This window comes from Phalaenopsis equestris, unplaced genomic scaffold, assembly GCF_001263595.1.
Source record: "Phalaenopsis equestris unplaced genomic scaffold, ASM126359v1 Scaffold000002, whole genome shotgun sequence".
NCBI lineage: Eukaryota > Viridiplantae > Streptophyta > Magnoliopsida > Asparagales > Orchidaceae > Phalaenopsis > Phalaenopsis equestris.
The window spans coordinates 36912972-36920164 of record NW_018164444.1 but is presented as its reverse complement, the minus strand read 5'-3'; positions in this window follow the sequence as shown (position 1 = coordinate 36920164).

Here is a 7193-nt window from a genome sequence, read left to right as displayed (position 1 = left end):
AGTGGGACCCTCGGTAGAGCCGATCCGTGACGAGGGCGTCATGTGATTGGGTGGAGAAGAATGTCACGGACAAATAGTCTCACATCGGCTACGTGTAGGGTCAAAAAACAGTATTTAAGTCCTGGGTTGCCCACCTCTCTTAAGGGCTCTTTTGAGAGATGACAGTACACATCAAAAACTAGGACCTACCAGCCTATAGTAGTCGCCAAGCTACCAAAGCATCCATATTATAGAACCCATCAACTGGCTTTGAGCTGCCTCCAACTCTCCAAATTGACTCGCTCGTTACATCGGCCATCTACAATAAGATCAACCTATGACATCATGCATTATAATTCTTTCAAGTTGTCAAATTTGTAGCATGCTGGACTCCACCTATAATCAAAGATAAGAGTTTATGATAAGGCTGGTTGCGCCCCCCTTTTTCCTTCTTCTTCTTCTTGTTTGTTCTAGCTGAAACGAACTTCTTAGCGTCTTATTCAAATCCGCATTTTTAGTTCACCCTTGCTTAAAAAAATAAAGGAAGAAAGAACCGATAAAAAATGAACAAAAAATAAGATGAAATAATAAAAAATAAAGTAAAATAAATAATAGCTACAAAGATATTCATATAGAATAACCATCACAACGTAAAACTGAGAAGAGAAGTTCAAAATAAATTAAATTATACTTGACCCGAGAAAATATATGAGAAAATTCATATAAAAATACATTTATAATCAAACCAGAGTACAAAATCAATGTTATTCTATTTTGAGTTCAAAGATCCCTCCCACGATAATGTATTTTCGTGTTCAATTACATTCTGTAGAATACCCAAGAAAATTTATGATAGAAGGTGTTTTGTTTGTTCAAAATAGTCCTGAAATATAAGCATCCAAGGATATTTCAGCGGTCCCAATAGGGTGAAATTCTTTAGTCATCAGGGCAGAAATAGACAACTAAACAGAGGGTGTATCACCGAAACCTGATGGGTTGACTCCACTGAGCTAAAAGGGCCTTATAGTACTCTCCTTCAAAAAGACTCGACAAAGGAAATGATTGTGCCTAAATAGGTAAATCAACAAGTAAGTCCAACAAGAATCTAAACAGGTAGAGATAATCTGGTCGAAGCTCTGTGAACCTGTTCTCCCATACTATTTAGACCACAGATCTAAGCAATGAAGGTAGTCGACCCAACCCAGTTAGGGGTCACTTCACTAGCAACTCATGTGTATCTTTCGAAGCAATATAGTGAAAGTGAAGTCAAAGGAAAAAAAAATGTAAGTTCCTAAGACTATAACTAGATCAAAAGTGTGGAATAGGTATTATACTCGCCAAGGGTATGGACAAGAAACTTATGAAGAAAGGAGGAGAAAAAGATAACTCAGCTATAAAGTTGGGCTATCCGATATTGTTTAGATTGAGGGAACATCTAACACCTTATACCATACTAGAAAATCATCTAATCATATAAAATGTATTTCGGATCAGTCAGGTTTTGTACCATGTATGTTGTGTTCTAAGTATTCTAATCGTGGAGATCATATTAGTTTGCAAGGAGGATATATTCATGTATTTTATGATCATTTTAAAATTGGACTGACGTCCATGTTGGAAAATAAAGATAAAGATATACAATAACATATTTTAAACTATTGAATTTTTAAATCCTAAATTTTATTAAGATAAATCTTTTTTTATTAGCTTTTATAATAAATTTTTATCTTAAAGAGCCTAATCATGGTCTTATCTAAAATAATTATAGGCATAAAAAAGAGTGAGCACATGCAAAAAGTCATAAAAAGAAATATTTAATATAAAAGAATAAGTGGTCGGATGTCGTTGGGCCTATTACAATCCAAAAAAAAAGGCAACCAGGCTCCACATACATATAACCAAACCTAGAACGAGAAACATTTCCTAGTCCTCTCCACATTATCCTTGCTCCAAGCTATTGGACTCGTGCTCATTTCTTATTTCTAGTACAGATCTGAAATGTATATTGAGAAAATCTAAAGAAAGATTTCACCTGCAAAAAAAAAAAGTCAGTGCATGCTATCTCTTGCATTGTATAAAAAGTTGTATCTGATAGGAGTAAAGCTAAATATCGCCTGCAGAAAAGACATTAGTTTGAATTATTATTAAGCTCCTCTCTATTGGATACGACATCTTGCAAGTAAAAATCCATCCTAATGTACTAGTGCACGTGTCTCAAACTCAGTAAAACATACAAAAGACACAAAATGTACAATAGCTTCCATACACCAATAAACAATAACTGCGTACAAAACTCCCTAACTACACCTGAGTTTTAAAGCGAACTCAAATGTGTTGCATATGCATATATCTACGAGAAAAATGTGCGAATGTAGGGATTGAGAGCCTTCACTAGGATCTTGATGAGGTCACCAAGCTGGCCTCATCATGAGTATCTGAATGAGCTAACCGTTGCCACGACAAGTGACAAACCTTAACCCAAACCTATACTTGAAACAATCATATGAGATCTAGTAATGATAAGGTAACTCACATTAATCGTTCGGACAAGCCAACAAGTACTGATCGTTCCCTTATTATCACTACATGTCAAACTAACATGCAGAGTTGTGAAAGCTAGAGCTATATGGTGTAACAAGAAATACTCTCACATTAATCATTCAAACAAAAAGTCGAGAGACAACAATCTCAAACGAGTAAGACTGGTCCCAGCTGAATGATTAGTGTCCCATTTTGCCCACACTATCCAAAGATATGCATCGATTTTGTAACTCGCAAAATAGAATAAGGCAGTAGTATTGTTAAATTCTTATGTCGTAATGCAAAAGATTAGTACTACCATGGGAAAGAGACTACGAAAGTGTATTTCTGTCAACAGGAGATATGTCACCGGACCATAAAGTAGAGCCTAGCATCGCGTCACTGAAACTAGTGTAACGACATTAGCCTTAGTGGAATGAAAGTCTACGCAGGGCTGCGAAGCTCAAAGCTAGGGTGCTTGTTGTTGTCGAAACCAAACCTACTATTATTGTGTCGAAAAGCAACATTTGAATGCCAGTTGAAACCAAACCTGGTTGCCTAATGCATTGCATAATCCGAATGTCAGCCGAAACCAAACCAGGTAGCCTAATGCACTGCATAAGCAATGACACATGAATATAAATAAAGTGAATAATGACTAGGCACTGAGGAACAATATTGAAATCTCATTTCACACCAAAAAAATGGAACATTTCCATAATGCCCAAAGAATGGTATTACGACATCGAAATAAGCTAAGGCTCTACTCTCAAAGGTGCACTAATAAAATTGTGATTAAGATAAGGGAACTAAGAGGTTTAACTTAGTTATCCTCTAATAATAGCCTAAATTAATTTCTCTAACACAAAACCTAGGGCTTTTCTAGAAAGGAAAAATGTACAAGGAAAAGAATTTTCACCTACGACTTCAAAAAGCTCCAAGATGTTCAAGCAAACGAAATTGAGAGCCCTATACTATCAACAATTCACCATAAAGTCAGCTCTTGGGGCAGCTTAAGGTTGCCACATTTATAAGGAAATAAGTTGATGTGGTGCCATAGCGCCGCTGATGTGTCAAATGCCACGTCGACAGAGAAGATAGGAAGTGCAACTCAAGGCCAGCAATGTGTCAGTCTGGGCGCCACAGCTTCAGGGATGGAGTTGGGCACAGTCATGTGGCCGACAACAAATCAGTGAACATCCTTATGATCATTCAATCTGGTGTCGGTATCGAGACCTGAATTTTCAGGGCGCCATGATGCTACTGATGTGGTGCATGCCATGTCAGCTCCTACAATAATGTTTGTCAAATTTGGGGCACGAGAGTCGAAACAACGACCAAGGGTCGCGACGCTGGACCAGTCACGCATTGCTTTGGGATCCATGTGAATCACAAAATAATGTTCATCTTGATAACGAGGCTCTCAAGAGTGCATATGGGTCTCCTAAGCAAAGAGTAAATAAAATAGTTGAGCCAGAGAGAATACAAAACACAGTTCACATACGATGAATCAAAATAACCATTATATTATCAATAATCCAAAGAATTTATGTATCCTAACAAATTACGGGAAACAAAGATTGCAATCCTTATGTCTAAATAGAGAGGAAAACATCAAATAATAATAATAAAAGAAGAATGTGGCATCATATAGCCTTTGAAAATTGGCAGCCATCCGCCTCCTGCGGTGTCATCGTTTGTAGTCCTGCTCGTCCCTATTGTTGGGCTATGATCATGAGGAAAACATTGGAGTGCTTTCTCCTACCTATTGTAGGCATTCCGATGCCACTCGGCCAACATATCTTTTTGTTGTTCGATATGCTTGAGCCAGACCATGATATAGTCCATCCGCTCCTACAAAACGTCTACCATATGGTCCGACAGAGTGACATCTTTTCGCAACATGCAAATGTGTTAGTACAAGAGAACAATGTGAAATGTTGTGGTGCTACGAAGCCAGGAATTCGTGCATAGCTTTTTTGAGACACGGCGGTTCTCGAAATGGAGCGAGCATCGGGATCAAAGATCACATCACTCTGGTTGCTATCAGGAATACGATTCGAGGCACATCCGGTCCCTAACCTCGTTGAGCGAGTATCTATTGTAATGTCATTTTAGAATAACAAAGTGATAAAAATGAAGAAAGGGATATATGGCGCAGACCTTCACTATTAAAGATTTAGCATACCAAAACTTTAATTGTGTCCCCTATTTATAGATAATCGGGTGTCTCGGTGCTAGGCATGGAACTACAATGCCAAAGCCAAAATTAACTCCTCCTACTTGATCCATAAATATTTTTAGGTGATGCATCACAACACTACCAGTAGGGCTAAGGCACATCACATTCTGAAGTGTCGCGGCGTCAGCGACCATATTGAATTGTGTTGAATGAGCATCGCAGAGACTAATACAAGTGTTGTGATGCCATAAAAGATTTACAAATAAGTCTTATTGTGTGCAGAGCTGAGGCACAACCATTAGGGTCGCGACGCCTAGTTGTTTTCTATCCCTTCTAGACTTTTGCATTCGGGGCGACCGACTCTACCGGTGCAGACCCAACAAAGATCTAAAAAACGGGGCAATCTAGAGAGAAGACAAAAATGGCACAACAAAGGCATTTGAAACCAAAAAAATTATATTTTTTCTCTCTAAATTGTGTTGTTTTAACCCATCTAAATTGTGATGTTTTAACCCAATTTGACTCGCTTGTCATGTAAAAGGGTTTCAATCATGTTCTTTGTAAACTAAATCTCTATGATATTCTTTAATACCTCTCTCTCTTCTCTTGCGTCGTGGATTGATTCATTTCTTAAGATTTGAGTTATTCTTCATTGAAAATTTTAGATCCAAGAAATAGGGATAAGTGAGCTCAGACCAATGAGTGTAACATTTGTTTGCATATTATTGATCAATCATTAGTGAATTAAGCAAAGCTTGAAGATCACCTCCATGCTCACCAAGATTAAAACAGAGCTCATAACAAGGCCACCTTAAGCCTGTCAGAGCAAAACAACATCGACAAAACATTATCAAAGGTGCACTTGAATACATATCACATTGGTTGGAAATAAAATTAGGACTTTTAAGATGTCAGGTTCAAGCACTCACTTTGCCCAAAAGAAAAAAAAAAACACTATCAATTACAGGTCTTCTTACACGTTGTGCAAAATGACATCCACTTGAAAAATAATACGCTAGTCTAATTCCACTTTTTTTCCCTCATCAGTCTAATGTAGCAAGCATTTATATTATTGTTCATAAACTAATTTAAAACTTCAATACATCTTTTCGTGCACAAATTTATGACATCATAACATTATAAATATAAATATGTAAGTCTAAATGTTAAAAATCTGAATACATAAGAATTTTTGTGAAATGTATAGAAATTTCCTTTCATTTTAATTTAATGAAGCTGTGCTCTCATATTCCCCTCCATAAACATAAACTTATATTTATTTCCTTGCCTATAGAGAAATGGATCTGTTTTTGCAAATGTTTCCTTATAAAGTTGTCTTGTCCATTGTCATTATTCTTTCATTTTGTTACGAAATCAACTCACCCATTCAATTCCCTTTCATGTTGTTGTTAGATCATATAAACTGTGCCTGTGGTGCGTAGTGCTTAGTGACATACCTTTCACTTGAAAGAAAAGATCAGTAGGCTAAACCTCTGAAAATAGGCACAAGGTTATATCTTTCAAGGGGATTTACATATATACCCTTTCAAATTTTAGTTTTACGTAAAGACCCTCCAAAACTCTTTTTAATAACACTCAAGTCTTTAGTATCAGATCAAAGCTAACATTATTGTTGCTTTTTAAAATTGAAATTCAACTTATAATGCATATATTTAAAACATCAGAATGTTATGTATACGTGCAAGAAATTTCTAAATACATAAAAATTATGTGCCTCGGATGTAAATCTCCAATTTGATCCTCACAAATATTCAATTTTCAGAAAATAATAAAATAAAATGGTTTATTATTCCGATTTATATTTGTTTTCATTCCAATGATGCATGTGTTATCAAGCCCGTATTCATTTAAATCGAGAGGACACAACTCACTTCTCACTTCCAAATAGTAATCGTGCTCAAGAGAAGCTTAGGAGCCGATCCGTTTATTATAAAAGAGAATAATTTTGATTGAAATTACTATTATAATATAATGACATAAGAAATGAGAAAATAAGATAGATAATTAAAAAGTACTTAATCTTATAAAATAATATAAATTTTAATTATTTTTTTAATAATTCATGTTGAAACATTAATTTTAATGTTTTCAAGCATATTTTATATTATTGTTTTACTAAACGGGACAGCTCACAGGCTAACAAGTCGAATTTAGACGAGTTCAAATTTGAATTGTTACTCCACAAGCTTAATGAGTAATTTATCGAACCAATCACAAAGAGTCACGGCATCGATTTAAATAATTTTAAAAAATGGGGCATTTTTCGTTTTTTAGTGAATTAAAATTAAAAGAAAATTAACAATAAACATATATAATATTTATTTTATAATTAAAATAAAAAATGATTATTTTTATTTAAAGGTTAAATTCATATAAATCTACCTTGTTGTCTATTAAATTAAAAATTAATATTAACTAAAAGTATTTAAGAGATAGCATTATTAATTTTTTATTTCTCTTTTATAGTATTATATTAGTTTTAATTATTATT